The sequence below is a fragment of the Littorina saxatilis genome, linkage group LG10 (assembly GCF_037325665.1).
Source record: "Littorina saxatilis isolate snail1 linkage group LG10, US_GU_Lsax_2.0, whole genome shotgun sequence".
NCBI lineage: Eukaryota > Metazoa > Mollusca > Gastropoda > Littorinimorpha > Littorinidae > Littorina > Littorina saxatilis.
In genome coordinates this window covers 2,733,922-2,757,625 of record NC_090254.1, presented here as the reverse complement: position 1 = coordinate 2,757,625, position 23,704 = coordinate 2,733,922, and the positions used below count along the sequence as shown (strand labels likewise).

The following is a 23,704-nucleotide window of genomic DNA, read 5'->3' as shown; positions in this document are numbered from 1 at the left end:
TCCGGAGCTTTATATTCACTGCGCACGCACAAATAAGACATTAACAGCCGCGTTTCTTCTCTGTGCAAATGAACAAGGTTGATCCTGAATTCAAAAAAACAACAACACAAAACCCAACAACTGTGACCCCAACACACAAGTTACCTCGGGAAGCTTTCCGTATCTTGCCGCGCCAGCCGTTCCGTTCATGCTGAAGGAAGTGTCTGTGTTGTTGTCGTTGTCGTAGGAGCCGTTGGCAGAGGGCGCCACCACCATACAGACCATCGTCGACCCCATGCTGCTCTGGCTGGCGAAACACGAGATGAGTGCGGCCATACACAGCAACGTCACCAGCATTCGATACGATAGGCAGAGCGGTACTGCACACAGACACAGTATAAGGAGTTTCGTCAACTTATCAATGTTTAGTTTTGTCTTGTTTTTTGCATTTGCTGCAGATTATAATACATCTTAATTTGTCTTTGCGCACGGCCACAGCATCATGCCGTTGTGACCGGCATACGACGTTAATGACAATTAGGTTCATAAACTGTGATGCCATTCTGACCAATATACGGTATGTCACGCAAAGGTTCAAAAAGTGTCTTGCCAATATAAGACAACAAAAGGTTCGTAAAGTCATAATTGTTGCAAACCCAACAAAAGGTAATAGGAACCAGTCGAAGTACATTACTCGGCTTCACAGCTTTGTCCGACGCAATGAGACTGTTATCTGGCGGTGAACAGCGCTATAGAAGAATGTTGTATTATTATTATTAATGAAACACGGATGATCTACCGGTCCGCTAGGAATACAAGCTGACTACGAAACAGCAGGAAATAAAAGGCAACAAGAAACAGAACAATAAGTGAACATCCTATGACCCATGTCGGGTTCACTGTCTGTGTCCACTATCAGAGAATAGTTCACCATGACCTACCCATGTCGGGTTCACTGTCTGTGTCCACTATCAGACAATAGTTCACCATGACCTACCCATGTCGGGTTGACTGTCTGTGTCCACTATCAGACAATAGTTCACCATGACCTACCCATGTCGGGTTGACTGTCTGTGTCCACTATCAGACAATAGTTCACCATGACCTACCCATGTCGGGTTGACTGTCTGTGTCCACTATCAGAGAATAGTTCACCATGACCTACCCATGTCGGGTTCACTGTCTGTGTCCACTATCAGACAATAGTTCACCATGACCTACCCATGTCGGGTTGACTGTCTGTGTCCACTATCAGACAATAGTTCACCATGACCTACCCATGTCGGGTTCACTGTCTGTGTCCACTATCAGAGAATAGTTCACCATGACCTACCCATGTCGGGTTCACTGTCTGTGTCCACTATCAGACAATAGTTCACCATGACCTACCCATGTCGGGTTGACTGTCTGTGTCCACTATCAGAGAATAGTTCACCATGACCTACCCATGTCGGGTTGACTGTGTCCACTATCAGAGAATAGTTCACCATGACCTACCCATGTCGGGTTGACTGTCTGTGTCCACTATCAGAGAATAGTTCACCATGACCTACCCATGTCGGGTTGACTGTCTGTGTCCACTATCAGAGCATATTTCACCATGACAGATGGTTGTTGCTTTGTCCTTTCAACCTGGCAACCTGGCAACCTGGCAACCTGGCTATATATCCTGGCCCGTTGCACCATGAAAGAGCAGACCCACGACTGAACACAGTGAAGCGGCTGACGAAGTAACAGTCGCCGTGCACTGAGTTACTGCACTGGGAAATAAGTGGTCACAGCGTGATGTTCACTCACACTCACACAGACGGGGTTTAAGTGGTCACAGCGTGATGTTCACTCACACTCACACAGACGGGGTTTAAGTGGTCACAGCGTGATGTTCACTCACACTCACACAGACGGGGTTTAAGTCGACCAAAGGTGGGTGCTTCCCCTGCAGGTGTTCTTACTTTAAACTACTCACTTATCGCCCCCCCCCCCCCCCCCCGGCGCAAATCAAGAGCACACGATAATCCCAAAGAAATGACACTCCTCTTTCTCTCCCTCTTATTACTTACAGTTATACTCACACACCTGCGCGCGCACACACTCACATGCACCTGACACACACGCAATCACTCTCGTGCGCACATACATCACACATAGCCAAGTCATGTATTGATTTGGGCAAATAACGAGGGCAGTTTATTCAAGAGAATACCATCTGACAATGAGAGATATCATTGTGCAGTGATAAGTCCCATAAGTCCACAACAAAAAACAACAAACATTTGGTTACACTAACAACAAACACAAGGAGCCCTCACTCAAAAATTTAACACCGTGAATAATGATTACATAACAAGGTTCGAGTCGCTTCATGCACAACCTCACTTCAAGTGAAGGCACAAACAGGCATGCATTTGCCTCAAAATTAAAAACATCATGCAACGGATTGCTAACAAAATACAACGGTGGATGCCGGGGGTGGATGGGGGGTAAGAAATAGTTGGCATATGCCCGCTGCGCCGCGCTGGTAAGGACTGACCACAATGTGTTGCTCTCCCGTTCTTATAGACCCCCGCTGATGCATCACACGTGCAAGCCCCCCGGCAACATGGACATTGCGGCTGGGCTCTTCTCCTTGACTTTCACAAGTCCTCCTCTCCCCTCTCTTTCTAATTACGGGCCTAAGTGTTGATATCCTGCTTTACTACCCTCTCTTCCCTACCTGCCAACACTGATCCCTTTAGGCCTACCTCAAGTATCTAACATCCTCCTCCTCCACCCGCGGCTAATCTGTCTCGTTTAAATAGAGTTTATCTGACGCTGTCCGCTCTATCTAAACTCACACTTAAACTACTAACTTATCGCCCCCCCCCCCCCCCCCCCCGGCGCAAATCAAGAGCACACGATAATCCCAAAGAAATGACACTCCTCTTTCTCTCCCTCTTATTACTTACAGTTATACTCACACACCTGCGCGCGCACACAGTACTCACATGCACCTGACACACACGCAATCACTCTCGTGCGCACATACATCACACATAGCCAAGTCATGTATTGATTTGGGCAAATAACGAGGGCAGTTTATTCAAGAGAATACCATCTGACAATGAGAGATATCATTGTGCAGTGATAAGTCCCAAATTAGAGGTACTACTCGTTAGTCAGCCCAACTAAAGACAGTATACTAGGTTAGAGGTGGGAGGTTTAGGATTGTTGTGATGTTATACATGAAGGAGTTGCCTGGGCTACATGTGATCTGTAAGATGATCTTTTGTGGCAGCTGGTCTAAGTAGCCTAGCCTAAGTACGCGTTGCTTTTCATCACCTTGACAATTTCCCCCGGCACACCACAACTCAACGCCCACGCGGCACCACCCCGCCGAAAGCTGTGGCTGGAGAAGTTTCCCCCAGCAACAGCGGTAGTCAAGCGCAGTTTCTTATTAAAGTCTGATCCTTTCATCGGGAAGACCTGCGCCTTGGGGTCCATCGGCCCCAACAAAGGTAACACAGCGGTCACGGCAGACACTGGACACAAGGGATGGAGTGACATTGCCGGGAGCTTAATTTCAACAGAGCGCTCTTTACGCTGAATCGTTTTGCTCCATTGGAGCGTTATTGACATGCCCGTACCCAGAATAACCACCTGGTCTCTTGTGAGCTGCTTACAAGGATCGAAGTTCCCGTTGTCCTGAAACAAGTTCGATCTCCGGAGAACTCCGAAAAAAAGCACCAAACACGCAGCCCAGAACACAATATCTTGCCTACACTCAAGGTCCAGCTGGCTTTTTATTATGTGTAGTAATTCAGGGGTGATTGGGGTTTTCTTATCAGTGGCACACCCCTTGCATTTTTCGATGCCCTTAAGTGTTGTCTGGACGTACCACGAGTCCCTGAATGGGTGCGGCAAGCCGCTTTCAAGATGAAGAAAGAAATAGTTGGCATATGCCCGCTGCGCCGCGCTGGTAAGGACTGACCACAATGTGTTGCTCTCCCGTTCTTATAGACCCCCGCTGATGCATCACACGTGCAAGCCCCCCGGCAACATGGACATTGCGGCTGGGCTCTTCTCCTTGACTTTCACAAATCCTCCTCTCCCCTCTCTTTCTAATTACGGGCCTAAGTGCTGATATCCTGCTTTACTACCCTCTCTTCCCTACCTGCCAACACTGAACCCTTTAGGCCTACCTCAAGTATCTAACATCCTCCTCCTCCACCCGCGGCTAATCTGTCTCGTTTAAATAGAGTTTATCTGACGCTGTCCGCTCTATCTAAACTCACACGTATACAGGGAATACACCGGGTGTTGTGACGGTAGAAAAACAGATCCCACTCAATCTTGTCCTACGCGAGACTGCCGTAAATAACTGAGTTCAGTTAAAGAAGATGGCATAATCATGTCCTACAGGCTATTGAGTTACGCCTCTTAAGGACTAGTCTTCAGGAATATGTTATTTCGAGGTGAAAAAAGGAGAGAAAACAAGAAAAGGCAAGTACCTGCAATCCTACCTGCAATCCTACCTGCAACCTGCAATCCTACCTGCAATCTTACCTGCAATCCTACCCTACCAGGGGAGGGGTGAGGCTATAATTTGGTAAGTACATGGGTATAACACTGATACAAAAACAATTGAGTTCAGTTTCACTTTGATAAGACTGAAGTAGGCCTACTGCTACGCCGTTTGGAGAAAATGCACGGTGAAATATATTCTTTGTAGAGATTACACAATGTTCTATTTATAACTCACGTTGGGAATCCCGAGAGACTTTCTGTGTTTAGTGGGGCACTTACGGGGGTCGAGGCTTGCCGAGACCCCCTCAGTGCCCCACTAAACAAAGAAAGTCGCGAGGGATTCCTAACGTACGTGAGTTACAATAGAACATTGTGTAATTTCTGCGGTAAGACTTGTGTTGTTATGTTTTTAAACACATCACTGACACTGCGTCTGTTTACATCCCATACAGGGCCTCGACGCCTGATCCGGAAGTCTGTGATCAATGGGGGTGTTTCGTACATCCGAGCTTGAATGTAGACCGATCATTTGATCTCATATTTGTCAGCTTCTGTTGTAATCTGTGCTTTCACCTTATATTGAGTTCACACTGAAATACTCTGGAGAACAAAACAAACAAGAGGATTTTTTTTACTCTTGCAAGACTGCAGCACTCTGGAGAATCAAAACATCGGCCAAACATGTCGCATTTTGGAAACAAATGTTGCAATTTGTTTCGAACATTAGACGTCACGAGTTCCAAAGTCGGTCTGCTGGTAAATGTGCATCGCGCGACATTTCAGTGTGCTGTCGTACACAAAGTTCTAGAGATCGTTTGAGGTGGCCTGGCGTAAAATAAAAAGAAATGTTCTTGCAGCACGAACTCATAAGGCTACAGAAATTAAGTGCCTGTTGTAGGAATTGTCGTTATCGTTCATTCTTTAACTTTCACAATCATTATTGCTTGTCGCTTTTAGATCTCACAAGCAGAAACACTCTGCAGCCAACAAAAATGTCACAGCGTTTGTTTCATTTCTTGGGTGCATTATAGTTGTAAGTGGACATAATTTAAGCAATATCCTTTCCAGATCCATGCATGATGATAACTATAGGTGGTATGAAATGATTCCAATGTTACTGGACTGGAGATTTTATTTCGAACCGGTGAAAATTCTCCTTTTCCTTGGAGCGCCATTGTTGTGTCCAAGCCAAGCGTTGGAAGATTCGTGCGCAGCTAAAATTAGACGTACAGTGAATTTTGACTAGTTTTCACCATGAGTGCGCATGCTCAGAAATACACAATGTTTTAGCTCTTCAAAGCGCATGCGCAGATATTTACACAATGGTTTTCTGGGGTTTTCCACAGCTTTAGTACATTCTTTGCCTGCAATATATGTTCCTTATATGGTCAAACGCGTCATTTTTCATTTCCATATAAGGTAAAAGGTACAAATGATATTTTTTTTAACATTTTTACAAATCGCGGTTTTAGGTTCGACGTAATTTGTAAAATATGTTTACATTTTTTACAAATCACGGGTTAACAGCTCAGTTGGAGGTTTAATTGGTGTCAGTGTGTATCAGTATCAGTATGAGGCTTATATCGCGCGTATTCCGTGGGTACGGTTCTAAGCGCAGGGATTTATTTATTTTTTTATTTTTTATTTTTATTTTTGTGTGTAGACATACAGACTGGGGGAGTGGTTTAAGAGCGAGCAGATAGCTGTACCGTATCAGCATCTGTTGCTGGAGATCGATCGTTCTTACTGCGGCGTCCGAGTTGAGACGGAAGTGTCCCATCTATCTGGGTTGATAATCGGGGATTAATGTAGAGTTGTATCCTCTTAGTCAGGTTTGAGGCACAAAGTTTACGAGGAAAAACCATTCTCTCTCAAGGGTGGAAGTCAAATGTCTGCCAGACTCAGCAAATTAGGCAGCCGATGATCACTGTTGAGATTGTAGTTGAAGTTCTATCGGATTTGTTGTTGGTTATGTTGTTGAAGACGTATATGTTCTCGAATTTGAGTTGATGTTGTTGTTGTCGTCGTCGTAGATGAAATCAAGGTTGTTACGTGTCAAATCAATCGTGTTCCACCTACTGTTTATCAGTGTAAAGCTGTTGTTGGTGGTGTTGTTGACATTGTAGTTGTTCTTGGTTTTTGAGTTGTTGTCAGTGTTGTTGTCGTCGTTGTAGTTGTTGTAGTTGTTGCCCAATGTTGTACTGTGTTGTGGTTGTTGTTGTTTTTGTTATTGTTAATACAGTTTCGCTGGTTTCTCAACAATGGTCAATGCTGTTGTGGTTGTTGTTGTTGAGGTTGTTGTTGTTGTTGTTATTGTTGATGTAGTTTCGCTGGTTTCTCAACAATGGTGTTGTTGTTGTTGTTGTTGTTGTTATTGTTGATGTAGTTTTGCTGGTTTCTGAACAATAGTGTTGTTGTTGTTGTTGTTGTTGTTGTTGTTGTTGTTGTTGTTGTTGTTATTGTCGTTTCTTTGTTTTTGGGTTCATTTCACAGCCCATTCCTGCTTGAGCCTTGAGTCGGATGGAAACAAATGAAAACTCAAGCCTGAGTCCTTTTTTTGCAACTCCGAACATACGGCAGCAGCACACTCTCTCGGCATGATGTCGGGAGTACGCGCGCATCCACGGCTGCAGCAAAGACGCAGACCGAGCGTCGCTACTTTAGCTTCCGATCCCTGTATCTCTAACCCTAACCCTAGAGGGGAATGTGGCGATGTTGTTAATGTTTGTCGCCTAATTTCCCGTCATCCGTTGAAAGACAAGTTGCACGTCATACCCAGGGCCGGACTAGGCTAAGAGGAGGGGGGGGGAGGGGTTGCCAGTGGTGGTCCAGGGGGATGTTCCCCCTGGCGGGGTCAAGGGGCAGAGCCCCTTGTGGGGGTCAGGGGGCGAAGCCCCCTGAAGCTGATGGGTAGGTCATATTCTGAGATAGGAAAATGGTCGCTCCTTGCATGAAACGGCATAAAATAAACAATAATAAAAAATGTTTTAAATAAGTGAGGTACATGTAGGGGTGGAGGGGGGGTTGCGCAACCCCCATAACCCCCCCGGTAGTCCGGCCCTGATACCCACCGGTCTACACATCGCTACACACGTGACCTACATCCGGGCTCCCTGTTTTCAAACATGAGAAGGATGGTGCATGTAACTGTAAGAAGACATTCATGAGAACGACACATTTTCATTTGTTTAACCCCAACACAACCCCGCTGTTACCTTGAATTTGATTCATATGAAGCACACTTGCAACATGTGAGGTGCATATCAACCACTAGGAATGTGTACATTTTCAAAGCTCTTGCTTTCACCATAGTCTAGAACATAAAGAATTATTTGATCCGAAACGTGTGTCAGATAGCAGAGTTAAGTGCCCTTAAAGGCATAGAAATTAAGTGTGTGTGTGTGTGTGTGTGTGTGTGTGTGTGTGTGTGTGTGTGCGTACGTGCGTGCGCACGCGCGTGTGTGTCTGTGTGTGCGTGTGTGCGTGCGTGCGTGCGTGCGTGTGTGCGTGTATATATATATATATTATATATATGTGTGTGTATACATGTGTGTGTGTGTGTGTGTGTGTGTGTGTGTGTGTGTGTGTCTGTCTGTAACTCACCTGACTTGTTGTTACGCCTTGAAGACTGCAGCAGGCAGTCTGTTTCTTTGGGTGATTTTTCCATCATTTACTGACGCTTAGTCTCACTGAAAAACCATCCCACCAATTGATCAAATAAATAAATCGACCAATCAATGATTTCTTGCTCAGCAAATTAATATCTATTTCCTTTAAGACCATGTAAAACCAATCACAAAGCCATTACTTCTTCTGATAAAAATAATAATAACAATAATAATAATAATTGTCAGTAAGTACTGGTGTCACATGACTGATGTGAACCAGTTGATTGGCTAATGGCGATGCGCTTAAAACTGTTAGCGCACTCTTGGAGTGCGCTAACTCTTCCACAGGGCGTATTCTTCTGCCCTTTGCCTAACTAAGCGAGACTGTACTCTCATCCTCAGAATTAATTAATGACATGTAGCTTATATTCTCCACATTACCAAAAGACCATACATTTCCTGCGGCTCAAAGCAGAAGTGTTTTTTTATCTGACAGATTGCATGCGCCTGTGCCTAAAAATAGAAGCCGCTGTGTCTCTTCTCAGTTTCGACTTGCGAAGATTCTTCTCATATGCCGTGTTAGTGGCATGTAGCTTATTATCCACAGTACCAAATGATGAGTTAGTATACAATTCCCAGCGGCTAACAGAAAACACAAGTGTTATTCAGATAACGTACCAGCTAGATCAGCATTTGGAAGTCGACTGACTCGATCGACTCTGTCATACGTAGCAGACTACACTGAAATACGACTGCATCAGTTCAGTAAATGAATGGTTTCCGAAATATTATTTCAAGGCAACAACAATCGGAATCGAAAACGTGTAGGGTTCAGAACGTTCTCACCATGTATAAGGCCAAGATCCACGATCGGTTTCGCACGGACGTTTGAGGCGGACGGGTCAGACCTGGCCGTCTCAGAGGAACGGAACGCTTGCCACACCATGCTCCTGAGACGTACGAGGTGAAGGTCGGTTCACCTATTATGGCGCGAATACCAAAGACGTGAGAGGAGAAGGCTAAAATGATCAGAGGTTATGTTGGTCGACATCAGACCGTGCTTGGCGCGACGACAATGGACGTTCTGTATTAGTGTGAAGAAAAATGAAAATGAGTACAACGTACTCTTAAAGGCCAACATCCAAAAGAATTTTTCTCCTGGAGCGACCTAAACTTGAACCCGTCGATATTCTTGCATGTCTGTTTACTTCGTGCTGCACGCAAAAATTGTGCGACTTCCTTGCCGCGTGGATTGACGAAGCTGTTTTATTCTCGTGACTGAAAACACTGCAGTGCGTGCAGTTGTATTCTGTGGGTTCGACAGATCGGTCCAGTAGTTTGGTCTCAATCGCTCTACACACACGCACACACACACACACACACACACACACACACATACACACACTGGCACACACACACAAACTCACACACACACACACACAGGCACACACTAGCTCACACACACACACGCACAAACACACACCCGCTCGGCTTTTTGTCCCCTCTGCCTCACTGATTTGGTTTTGTGTTTATTTCGTCATTATTTTGTTAGTAAATAGTGAACATTGCTTCAATGCCGAAGCAAAAAACATCATTATTGGTTGTAATGTGCTACCAATTTTAAAACCCGAATATCGTATTACTGTTTACATAGTAATTTTGACAGCAGTTCAAATGTGTACATTAACCAGTTCCATTCAGCAGACTTTCAGGTCTTTGTAACTGATTTCTGGCCAGGAATTTATCACGCTTTCTATTGTTCATTCGTTTCCTGTGACATCAGCAAACCAGCAAAGTGTGTGTGTGTGTGTGTGTGTGTGTGTGTGTGTGTGTGTGTGTGTGTGAGTGTGTGTGTGTGTGTGTGTGTGTGTGTGTGTGTGTGTGTGTGTGTGTGTGTGTGTGTGTGCCTTTGGTTATATCGGTTTTTGTTGTTGATGAGTACGTAACAAAATGTAGTCAGTATAATTATATACGTTTGCACCATACCTCATCTCCCGTGAAATATCAACAGAGTTCGAAGTTTCAGTTTGTCAATCTGTATAGTATGATTTGTTTTCAAATACGTTTTGTCTTTCTTTCCTTGTCCTGGTTTGTTTACAGATCATCGTCATTTTTTAATCTGGGAAGATCTAACTAGTGTTCTGAGCATCGCCTAAGTAGACATCAACAAGCATGTACATACTTGAATGATCTTGCCGTTGTCTATCTTTTCCGATATCGTGTCCATTTCCACATCGCAACATTATTGAATATTTGTACCAGTTTCAATTTGTCTGATTCAAACTAGATGTTGAATGACACAGAAATAAAACGATTTCTTCGTGAACTTCAATTTTGTTTGAGTAATATATCAGGTGTACGATACATCTACACAGTTGTGTGTGTGTGTGTGTGTGTGTGTGTGTGTATGTATGTGTGTGTGTGTGTATGTGTGTGTGTGTGAGAGTGTAAGTGTGTGTGTGTGTGTGTGTGTGTGTGTGTTCTTGAACATAACTACACCCATGTGTTTATGAGTTACATAATTATATATATGCGTTCAGTCAGTCTGCATGTTTCCTTTCACAAAATAAGACACAACATCAAAAATGAATACAGATTTGATCTGCAAGGAGGAAATATCAAACCAACCCACACCCCAAACCTAAAGCAGCTCATGACAAACTTTTGGTACACACTTTGCAAAATAAAACTCTAATTTCTAACCAGCTGCATTACACGCTGCCAACAGAGAGAGAACAAGTCGCGTAAGGCGAAATTACAACATTTAGTCAATCTGTCGAACCCACAGAATGCAAGAAACTAAGTCCATCTCACGATGAACACGAGCCGAAATCATATGCACTCGACTTATGAAATAGAAAGAAATTAGATACGACGAAGAGAAGAAAAAGTTTGAAAGTACCATTGAACTTCCATGTCGGCGTGTGGCTGAGCTTAAAATAGGAATGTTGTTGCAATCTGTTAGGCACTTTCCCTTTTGACAGGTAGTTTTTGCATGTACAGCAAAACACGGCCTTTTTTACAAATCCTAAAGACTGTCGGAAACTTCGCATGCTCTCTTGTGAACGCCATGTGAAACATTGATTCTGAAACAAAAATCTATGGCATGAATGACAATGGAAAGACGGTCTCTCTCTGATTCCAAGTTCATAATGACAGTTATGAAGTGCTGAATTTAAAAAAAATCTGTAGATGAAGTAAAATCATTTGAATGTTGGCTTGTTGAAACTTCATAACAAACAGCCACCTCGTCTATATCATTATCTGAAAGAATGCAAACTTCCTTTGAAACACCAACATTTGTATGGAAAACTTCTGTTTCTGTCATCTTTGATTTCATTTGACAACTTGGACTGATGGCATCTTCCAGAGATATATCCATTACTTTCAACTTGCGCCTCTTTGTATTCCTGTAAGCCTGCCACTTATTTATAAAAAGAAACGTTTGATACTTTTACCAAACAGTTAGTATAATGCACGCTCTACCTGTATTCGTCTTTAAATTCTGCAAGACTGAAGCGAAAGAGGTCTGTCTCAGTTTTGTGGTCAGTTTGTTGTGTACGTGACATTTACACACGCACAACGAACAACACATGCACAGGCCCGGGGGAAGCTCCACTTTCTTATGTCCGACGATAGACGTATACATGTAGTTTACATGTTTATTAGTCATCTATTTGATTGATTACGTGTATGATATGACGGGGAGTCGCATCGGTTTGATGCCGTGAACCCAACCGTGGCTGTGGCTGTCGTTTGAAGTAGCCTACTTCTTTATAAAGATTAATTTACATTCTGACCAAGGCATGTTTGGTACCTACTGAATCCTTGTTGCGTGTAGTTTTACGTGGCACGTTGCCCAAAGTTGTATTCTTGAGGAGCATAAAATAAAACGTGTTACAAAGTTATCTCAAAACTCTGCAGTGACTGCTCGCGCAGCAGGTCAGCTAATTATTGCACGCAGCCTCCACAAACAGCTTTCGAGCCGAGACAGCAGTGTTTTCAGTCACAAGAATAAAATAGCTTCGTCAATCCACGCGGCAGGAAGTCGCTCAATTTTTGCGTGCAGCACGAAGTAAACAGACATGCAAGAATAGCGACGGGTTCAAGTTTAGGTCGCTCCAGGAGAAAAATTCTTTTGGATGTTGGCCTTTAAGGTTAGAACCGCTTCATTACATTTAGTCAAGTTTTGACTAAATGTTTTAACATAGAGGGGGAATCGAGACGAGGGTCGTGGTGTATGTGTGTGTGTGTGTGTGTGTGTGTGTGTGTCTGTGCGTGTGTGTGTGTGTGTGTGTAGAGCGATTCAGAGTAAACTACTGGACCGATCTTTATGAAATTTTACATGAGAGTTCCTGGGTATGATATCCCCAGAAATTTTTTTTTTCATTTTTTCGATAAATGTCTTTTATGACGTCATATCCGGCTTTTTGTAAAAGTTGAGGCGGCACTGTCACACCCTCAATTTTCAATCAAATTGATTGAAATTTTGGCCAAGCAATCTTCGACAAAGGCCGGACTTCGGTATTGCATTTCAGCATGGAGGCTTACAAATTAATTAATGACTTTGGTCATTAAAAATCTGAAAATTGTAATTAAATTTATTTTTTTATAAAACGATCCAAAATTACTTTTATTTTATTCCTCATCATGTTCTGATTCCAAAAACCTATAAATATGTTATAATTATTTGGATTAAAAACAAGCTCTGAAAATAAAAATATAAAAATTATGATCAAAATTAAATTTCCGAAATCGTTTTAAAAACTATTTCATCTTATTCCTTGTCGGTTCCTGATTCCAAAAACATATAGATATGATATGTTTGGATTAAAAACACGTTCAGAAAGTTAAAACGAAGAGAGGTACAGTAAAGCGTGCTATGAAGCACAGCGCAACCGCTACCGCGCCAAACAGGCTCGTCACTTTCACTGCCTTTTACACTAGCGGCGGACTACGTTCAGTTTCATTGTGTGAGTTCCACAGCTTGACTAAGTGTGGTCATTTCGCCTTACGCGACTTGTTTTGATTATCTCCTGGAAGCAACAAAAGCACTACGACAAGCAACTCAACTTCTGAAGGACTGATGGTCACTCATCGGTTTCCTGCTTTACACTAGGGCCTACGTCTGTGTATGTTTCTTTGCGTCTTTGATCAGTGCCATGTGTATGTTTCTTTGCGTCTTGGATCAGTGCCATGTGTATGTTTCTTTGCGTCTTTGATCAGTGCCATGTGTATGTGTCTTTGCGTCTTTGATCAGTGCCATGTGTATGTGTCTTTGCGTCTTGGATCAGTGCCATGTGTATGTTTCTTTGCGTCTTGGATCAGTGCCATGTGTATGTTTCTTTGCGTCTTGGATCAGTGCCATGTGTATGTTTCTTTGCGTCTTGGATCAGTGCCATGTGTGCCCTTTGCTCAAACCTAGATTTCTAGATTTGCATTGTGATAAAAATCAAAATCGTAGTATTCGAGAATCTCAAGTTTAATTAAAATCTTTAAACCTCGAACATAGTTTAACAACTTGAATTTCCTCTAAACCAGGAGCGAGAGGCGCCTGTTTTAAGAGTGATCCCTTTCTTTCGCTGTATACAACTGACACATCAGGTCACATTTGACTCATTCTATCGTGACTACCACCGTACCAGTCAGATCTCCAAGAGTACTTTGTGTGTGAGTGTGTGTGAGTGTGTGTGTGTGTGTGTGTGTGTGTGTGTGTGTGTGTGTGTGTATGTGTGTGTGTGTGTGTATTTGCGTGTGTGTGTATGCGTATGTGTGTGTGTGTGTGTGTGTGTGTGTGTGTGTGTGTGTGTGTGTGTGTGTGTGTGTGTGTGTGTGTGTGTGTGTGTGTGTAAGAGAGAGAGAGAGTGAGAGACAGAGAGATGTATAGATCTGAAATATATTTTTGAAATGTAAATGTTTTTGTTTTTTTAACAGAGCAGCATTTGAGAATACCAGTATGTCATACACTAAAGCACCTACATGGCTCCGTAGTTTAAGTGTTGATTTAAATGAAAGACCATTATGACTGCGTTCTAGTCGTGATAATTATTTTTTTTTTTTTTTTTTTTTTTTTGTATTTGCCAAGCACATCATTGTGGGGCTTTTAATCAGTAACATGCATCCGTCTACAATGTATCATCATTCATCCTTCAACATGTATCATAAATGGCAAGTATAAATATATATACAACATTAAGACATAACAGACAGACGAGAGAGAGAGAGAGAGAGAGAGAGAGAGAGAGAGAGAGAGAGAGAGAGAGAGAGAGAGAGAGAGAGTGAGAGAGAGAGAGAGGAAGAGAGAGAGAGAGAGAGAGAGAGAGAGAGAGAGAGAGAGAGAGAGAGAGAGAGAGAGAGAGAGGCGGGGTGTGGGGGTGGGTAATGATGGTGGTGGTATCATTTATAATGTATACTTAACGTTCCATGAACAAACTTCACCTCGTCTCGACTTATACAGTACTCACAATCTTCTAATGTAGGCCCCTACATTTCATTTTCCAATATACTATTCAAATCGTATCTATCACCATACTTATATTTACTAATACACATTTTTGCAATCAAAATAATGTGATTAATTACCTTATTATTTTGGCATATATTATTAGGTTGATAACCAAACAAGACATCGTGTTCTGAGTGGTGCACATTTAATCCTGTATTTCTAAAAATATAATGGACAACATTTTCCCAAAAGCACGTCAACTTCTCACACTGCCAAAAAAAGTGTTCAACATAATCAATGTGTTTACAAAATGTACATAATTTTGTTTCTCTAATTTTCATTTTATTTAATAATATATTCGTGGGATAAATGTTATGTAAAATTTTTCAATGTAACAATCTCAATCTTTCTTCTTTTGTACATTCGCTTGCTAACAGCCAATAATTGTGATCTAGTTTAACCTGATATTTATGTAAACAAAATGTAACAGCGCAAGGCTCGCTCGCTTTAGACTGGACTATCAGCATGCGAAACTTTCTCGCGGAAGGGTTAGTGATCACAGGGTTCCGCGTGTCAAGGTCATTATTGTGTTCGCCTGCTCGCGGGCTGGCTGTGTTTTTGCGAAGTGCAAGCGCTCGCACAGCGGTCTTCATTGCGCCGTACTCAAAAAATCTAGAGGGACTGTATCCTATCTTTGTGCACAGCTGGTTAAAAGGAATCATATCTCCGTTATCCCAAATATCTTTCACCGTATCTAAGTGTGCTTCTATCCATTTTTTAAAATATAAGCTTTTATTTTTATACATCACATTTATATTGTTCCATAAACATTGATCACCAAAGCGATCTTCTCTCTCATAAATCAATGCTTTATTATGGATCCATTTTAAGAGAACTTCTTTCCAAAAGTTTGATCGAATGCATTCAATACCTTGAAACAGTTTTAGTGGTGTTGTGGCTTTAAAACTAAGTAAATTTCTTCCCAATACCTGATAAAGACTTAATGGGATCGTTGTCCACGGTTCATATTTTCGTTCTTGAAGTTTTGCTGCCCATGTGAGTAAAAAAGAAGTCTGCATATCGTGGACGTTTATCATGTTAATACCACCTTTTTCCACCACATTACACAATACATTTCGTTTAACTTTTTCAAAGGCTTTTGTATTTGAATACTTCCTTTTCCAGAGAAATCTGAACAAAATAGTATTCAACTTATCGAGAACTTTAACAGGGGCAAGAAGCGCCTGCATAGCGTAAACAAATTGTGAAACTAAGAAGGACTTAATAATACACAATTTGCCGCTTATACTTAAATTCCTTCTTGACCATCTGCAAATGATTTGTTCAACTTTTTCAAGTCTTTTGGACCAATTTTCCATAATTTCAGAGGCCGGGATGTCATTTTTAAAAATAATTCCCATGATTTTAACCTGGGTATTCCATTTAATATCGCAATATTTCTCTTGACAGTTTTTACGCGATCCCAACCACATTGCTTCCGTTTTACTTTTATTTAATTTTAAGCGAGATATATTGGAGAAATCATCAATGATTTCCAAAACCGTTTCCATGTCGTTTTTATCTTGAAGTAAAACAGTTATATCATCGGCGTACATAGCCAGTTTCAGGATACGCGATGTTTGTTCTGCAAAATCTACATCTGGTAAGGCAAATCCTTTAATATTGGGGTGACTTCGGATTTTGATTGCTAATAATTATACAGCAAGCACGAAGGCCAAAGGTAAGAGGGGACATCCCTGACGGATTCCGGAATTCACACTTATTTCTTCCGAAATCCAGCCCATATAATTTATGCAGCTCGTGGTGTTTGTCATTAGAACTTTAATCCATTTCACAAATTTTTCGCCAAAACCAAATTTTTTAAAGGACCAGACCACATAGTCTTTTGAGATGGAATCGTAGGCTCGGGCGTAGTCAAGGGCAAGTAATATACCGGGTTGATTTCTTTCATTTGCGTAATTAATGACATCATCGATTAATCTAATCAAGTTACTTGCCTTTCTTCCCTTAATAAATCCTGTCTGATCTTCCGACACGAGGTCAGAAATAACACCAGATAAGCGCTGCGATAAACATTTTGCCAGCATTTTATAATCTGTATTGGTTACAGATATAGGTCTCCAATTCTTAAGGCTATCTCTCGGCAAATCTTTACCCTTATGAATTAACGTGATAACTGCTCTTTTCTGAGTATCTGACAATTCACCGACTCTAAATGCATTTTGAAGGGAATTAACCACCATCATTTTTACTTTAGGCCAAAAAAATTTCATGAAACTTGTAGTCAATCCGTCTAAACCTGGTGACGAACCATTTTTTAATAGATACAGCGCCCGGCCGATTTCTAACACGGTAAAATCAGTTTCCAAAACATATTTGTGTTCGTCATTTAACTGAGGAATATTTAAATTAAGAACTTTACTTTCAGCATCCTCCTCAACAAAATTCCCATTTTTATCAAACACGTTATTGTAAAATCTCACTTGCTCCTGTAAAATACCTTTTTGCGTCGTTATCTGAGAGCCATTTTCATCAATTAATCTGTCCATAAATTTTAAATTAGCTTTCACTTTTTCCATATTTAGAAAATATTTTGTATTCTTTTCACCTTCTTCGATATATTTTTCACGGGATCGAATTTGAGCACTCTTTGCCTTTTGAATATCATATATTTCCAACTTTGCTTTTAATTTTTCCTTTTCAACAATAAATGTTGAATTTTCAGGGTGCCTGGATATCTGTTTATCTAATTGATTCAAATCCTTTTGCATTTGTTGTTGGTCTACAACTGTTTGCCGTTTTTTACATTTACTATAGTCAATAGAAAATTCTTTAATTTTTATTTTACATAGGTCCCATTTAACTTGTGAATCAAAATCAAGATACTCGTTGTCATAATTCTCCAAAAAGGTGTTTAAACCTTCAACAAACACTCTATCTTTCAATAAACTGTCGTTAAATTTCCAGTATGACGGGCCTCTCTCCATATGGGTCAGACTGTATTTCATTCTAACCATTCTATGGTCGCTCTGGGCAACGGATTGAATTTCGCACTCATGTGCACGATTTAAAATGTTATCCGACACAAGTATATAATCCAATCTTCTTGCTATGAAAGGAGTTTTCCGGTACCATGTAAACTCCTTGTCGTCTCCATGTGCCAAACGCCACAAATCGTTTAATGCACATTTAGTCAACATCGTCTTAAACATTTCAACATCTAGTCGTGATAATTATTAGTTATAGCAGCAACAGCACGCGATCTAGCATTATCAGTAGTTGTAATGATGACAGCAACAGTGATGATTGTGTTATGTCACACGCTTTCCTTCTTTGCCACAACTAAAGCAAACGTTTGCAAGATTTTATCCTACATACGTGAGAGAGACACCCGTGAGATAATAATCGTTCAAATCACACGTGTGTATATCATGTAAATGAGGTCATGTCAAGCAAGTCTGGCAGGGACCTGTTTTTCCACTGCTTATAGTGCCAAAGTCACCGAGACAAACGTCATTATAGAAACAAAAATTGCGCTCGCTAATTACCCTCCATGAATCTTTAGAATTAACACGTCACGCCACATTTTCAGAGTGACGTTTCTTTGCTTTGAGGTAATATATTGCATGAGGCTTTAGAAGAGGTCGAGGTTCCAAAACAAGCGTCTTCAATTTAGCTGCCTCGACTGCAGGACATTTTCAGTAAAATACACGCAAGTACATTATGTAGGTTAAACAGAATACTACATGGCTTGCTGTGTCGTACCAGATTTACACGAGGTTTTTTTTTAAATATTGAACTGCGAGCGAAAGCGAGCTGTTCACTATTTGAAAAAGCAACGAGTGTAAATCTGGTACGAAACAGCAAGCCATGTAGTATTCTCTATGTATGTCACACGCTTTCCTTCTTTGCCACTACTAAAGCAAACGTGTGCAAGATTGTATGTTACACGCTTTGGAGCATGTGCAATAACGGATTCAAACTCGAAATCGTCCCTCCAAAAACCCCAAAATGCACACACGACTTTTATTTCTCCTGCTGTTATCGTTTCTTCTCTTTACAAATTCTTCAACGCTGAGAATACTGAAAACGGCATCCCAGACGACAGTACTGTTTCCATACGCGAATTTAGCTGCCCTTGGATAGTGGCTCGCTCAGGAGGCCTGTTAGTCTGAATCTAGAAGGACAGAGTTATGAACATAGATGACAAAGATCCCGGAAAGAACAAACATTTCGCGGATGCAGACACAGAAAGACGTCATGAAGATTGCGATGCTTCAAAAGATACAGACTGTGACGATGACTGTGACGTCATTCACATATACCGAGACGTCATTTATAGTTGTTCGGTCACTTTCGTCAAAAAGTAGATCTCTCCACAATGGCTGCTCCTGTGTTTAGGTTTATCAAGCTTGAGTACGCAAAATGTGTTTGTTCTCTCCTCTGTTGAAGCTGTGAGACATAAATGCTATTCCGACTTGGTCGTGTGACAGACGTTTTCTTCCACACGAGATTACGTTGATTGTCTAACTAAGCCGTCAGGCTGAGTTAGACATCAGCTAATCGATTAGCTAATGTCTAACTCAGCGTGACGGCTTAGTTAGACAATCAACGTAATCTCGTGTGGAAGAAAACGTCGGTCACACGACCAAGTCTGAATAGCAGGTATTATATGAATGAAGTGACACCGGGTGTATCAGATCTGCCGACAAGCAGTGACAGTGCACTGAGATCTCACTTCATCAAGGCAAGTCACACACACACACACACACACACACACACACACACACACACACACACACACGTACAGTCAGTCCGTACCTCACCAATATTATACCAAAAACTGTCATTAACAGCTATTGTGTTTTCAGCGTAGCAATAGGGCCCGATATTTAGACGAGACAAGTATAATGCCGACGAGTCGAAGACGAGTCGCATTATACTTGTTCGAGTCTAAATATCGGACCCTATTGCTACGATGAAAACACAATAGCGTTTATATAGCTATTCTGACATTAAATTCTGTGTTAAAATCATGTTTTTGTCAGCAACAAGGACCAGAATGGTCCATGTCGTTGATTGCAGACGACGGTTCCCTTTCTGCATGAAGCCACGGAAATAACCGAACATTGAAAAACCCACGGACATGTATTACGGAGAAAACTCAATATAACCGGATGCTTAGCATTACGTCAATATCTTAGGAATCATATGACGTTATGACGTATCATGCTTGCCTACGTAGATTGTATGTTCGAAAGTCTGACTTCTGTTGGGAATTCGCGTGGTGAAGACTGCGGTAAATCTGTAGATGATAAGAGAACAAGGATTGTCTCAGAAGAAACGACGAAATGTTTCAGACCGGTAACTTCATTTCAACATTGCACTACACAATGGACGTTCTATGTGACAGGAGAGTTTGCTGATTTTGTGTTAAACATTGGTGATTGGAGAGATCGTCTGCAAAAATCAGAGATAGGTCGCTTCAGATTGCAGCTTCTGGAAATTTGCAAGGTTTGCTGCCAGTTAAAGAACTGGATTTTACACGTAATGTATGTCATGTACAGTAAGCAACAACAAAAACACACACAAAGCAAATTGCATCGTCTGTCGACTAGCCACAGACACAAGCCTGGCGAGGTATGCGTGTACTTTATACACGTGGAAGAAACCGGAACCATGCGTCTTTGTTATTGCCGATATCGTTTGGATATCGGCAAAAATGACCAACTTTCGTAGCGTTATGCTTTGATGATCGGAAAAGGGATGTGTGAGACCATCCAATCACAGCCCCCGATTCCCCCCCACGTGTCCATCAGAATAGCTATATAATATATATAATAATGTCCCGGACAAAAATTCAAAAAAGAAAGTAACAAAAGCAAAGCGCCATACCTTATAATTTCGGTGTTCGGAAAACCTCACACTAGCGACAACAAGCTTTCACAAGAAATTCCAAGAAAACACAAACACCGTAACACTCATAAGTCTGTGTGCCAAGACTTTGAAAAGACCAAGAAAACACAAACACCGTAACACTCATAAGTCTGTGTGCCAAGACAAGAAATCTACTCTGCTCGCACTCACACGCTAGGAAGATAAACTCGGTTGTTTCAAACGAAGAAGAAATAATGCTTCAGAGTTGGCGTTGCTGTTCCCGATTTCGGACACCATTTAAGACGCAACATTCACTTTTATCCCGTGTTCCCGCTTATTACCAAGTACTGATCAGACTATCCTTGCGTGGACTGTTTCTTCAGCTTTCCATCATGCAAGCCGACAATTAGTCACTTTGAAAGAGAGACACCCAGTGTTGTCATCAACAGCAAAGAATGACTGTTATATACATGACTACCATATACATACAGTCACACAACCGCGGACCTTTTCCTCCAGATGAAGATTATTTTAGTTAATTTGCTAACTGACACAGAAAGAGCACAAAGACACGATGTTGTATTTTGGTCAACAGTCTTTAGGTCAATCGGCAGTCAAATATCGCGCAGTCACCTAATTATGATAGCAGATATATACACGGTTTAATTGTTCGCTTTGTAAAAAGAATTTGACACAAGCAAACCTGTCTGTAACGACCAGGCGAGGGACTCACCTAGTGGTCCTTATAGGCAGGTCGTTGTTATGGAAAGGTCAATGACCACGCGAGGGACCCACCAAGCGGTTCTTATAGGCAGGTCGTTGTTATGGAAAGGTCAATGACCACGCGAGGGACCCACCAAGCGGTTCTTATAGGCAGGTCGTTGTTATGGAAAGGTCAATGACCACGCGAGGGACCCACCAAGCAGTTCTTATAGGCAGGTCGTTGTTATGGAAAGGTCAATGACCACGCGAGGGACCCACCAAGTGGTTCTTATAGGCAGGTCGTTGTTATGGAAAGGTCAATGACCACGCGAGGGACCCACCAAGTGGTTCTTATAGGCAGGTCGTTGTTATGGAAAGGTCAATGACCACGCGAGGGACCCACCAAGCGGTTCTTATAGGCAGGTCGTTGTTATGGAAAGGTCAATGTAGAGGAGAAGAATTTTGTCGGGGATCGTTTAGGGTTGTCGTTACGGGTAGATGGTCGTTGCCATGAGGTGGTCGTTACGGGTAGGTGGTCGTTACGGGCAGGTGGTCGTTGCCATGAGGTGGCCGTTGCCATGAGGTGGTCGTTGCCATGAGGTGGCCGTTGCCATGAGGTGGCCGTTGCTATGAGGTGGTCGTTGCCATGAGGTGGTCGTTGCCATGAGGTGGTCGTTGCCATGAGGTGGTCGTTGCCATGAGGTGGTCGTTGCTATGAGGTGGTCGGCAGGGGAGGTTTGACTGTATCTTGCGTCTTTACTTGAGTGGTTGTTGTGTGAGCTTGTGTGGTGTGTTACACTAAAACAATAGGGACGTTTAGCTATGTAGATAAGAAATGAAGGAGATGATGCGGAGTCACGGAATGTCAATGACAGGGCACAAGTTGTGTTGAGTTGTTGTGAACTGTCAGCACCTATCGTGGAACTCACACACAGCTCACGCATGCTTACTCCTTCCAACGATTCTCCGCTGAAGACGTTTTGGTTGAACATTTTTAATCACGTTTTGAATACAATACAACACAAACATACACATATCAGAAGGTCTGTTAAAACAAGAAAACAATAACTATATGTAATTAACAATCTGCTGTAGAATCATGGACCTGGACTATTTCTCTCTCCTCCCCATCTACTACCCCCCCCCCCCCCTCCCTTCCCACCACTACCAACACTCCGCCCGGTCAACATACCGAACAGCATGCGCCTGTACTTCGTAGTATGTCGCAGCTGTCAATTATGTACGTATCTTACACAATCATGGTCACATTGCAGTCTGAGACTAATTTGTTAAACTGGGACCTCGTACCTCTCTCTCTCTCTCTCTCTCTCTCTCTCTCTCTCTCTCTCTCTCTCTCTCTCTCTCTCTCTCTCTCTCTCTCTCTCTCTCTCTCTCTCTCTCTCTCTCTCTCTCTTTCTGTCACCTACCCACACACATACACAATCACACACACACGCACAAACGCATGCACGCACGCACGCACGCACACACGCACACATCAGCTAATTGATAGAGCGAATGCTTAATCATAATGTCCTACAGGCTAAATATTTCGCCTCTTAAGGACAAGATATGGGTTATGTAATAATTCGAGTTTTTAAGCCCTCACGGCATTTGATTAGATACACAAGTGTATGCGTGTCTAGGTGGTATCAGCCCCCTGCACTAATGGCAGAATGACCGAGGTCTTTTACATGCCATTGTGGTGACACGGGGGTGGGACATGGCTTCCGTCTCTGGGTCTGCACATAAAGCTGACCCGTGTCCGTCCCGGCCCGAATTCGAACCTGGGACCTGTGGATCACAAGTCCAGTGCTTTACCAACTGAGCTACCGCCCCCCTCCCCCCCCCCCCCCCCACGTCACGTGACTGCCCTACACCACCATGAAATGAAACGTCCAACATGAAAGTCAACTTTATGACGTATGGTTGTGACATCATCCAATGAAACGTCCATCATGACAGTCAAATCGGCCAGTTTTGTGTGATGGGAACACTAATTAGACAGAAACCACGTGTCTGCTTCGGCAATGAGACTGAGAACATCCAGAGTTGCAAGTAATATTCCAAACGCCTTATATGTGCCTGCTGATCGTATTCACTGTACTTAATGTTTCATTGAGAGTAGCAACAGTTTGATGTCAATATGTGCAACGTTGGACTGATAGGGGATCGTAAAGAGTAATCAATCAATCAATCAATCAATGAGTCTTATATCGCGCATATTCCGTGGGTACAGTTCTAGGCGCTTTGCAGTGATGCCGTGTGAGATGAAATTTTATACGGCCAGTAATTGCAGCCATTTCGGCGCATATTTACCTTGGAGTATTGGAAAATGTTAGTGAAAAGTACCCCCGAATGCACTCATACTCTTGGTTTGGCAATCTGTCTTCACTATACGCAACAAAACACTTCACAAAATTTCAAATGAAATTTTCTCAGCATGTGATTTTCAAGGCAAGTTACGCCACGAGCATGGTATTTACTTTGGATCTACAAAGGGTAGACTGATCATTCATGTTTTGAAATAACAAACAGTGATGTGTCCATGTGATACCAGGACCGATGT

At 42.3% G+C, this 23,704-nt stretch overlaps 1 long non-coding RNA gene across 1 annotated transcript; it reads right to left on the bottom strand.

Moving 5' to 3' along the window:
• Positions 1-27: 27 nt before the first annotated feature.
• On the bottom strand, positions 28-20,611 carry LOC138977959 (uncharacterized). The gene is made up of 3 exons (XR_011459537.1): positions 20,452-20,611; positions 8,086-8,171; positions 28-359 (listed from the first exon to the last, which is right to left on the bottom strand). It is a non-coding gene; the product is annotated as an uncharacterized lncRNA (long non-coding RNA).
• Between the last annotated feature and the right edge of the window lie 3,093 nt (positions 20,612-23,704).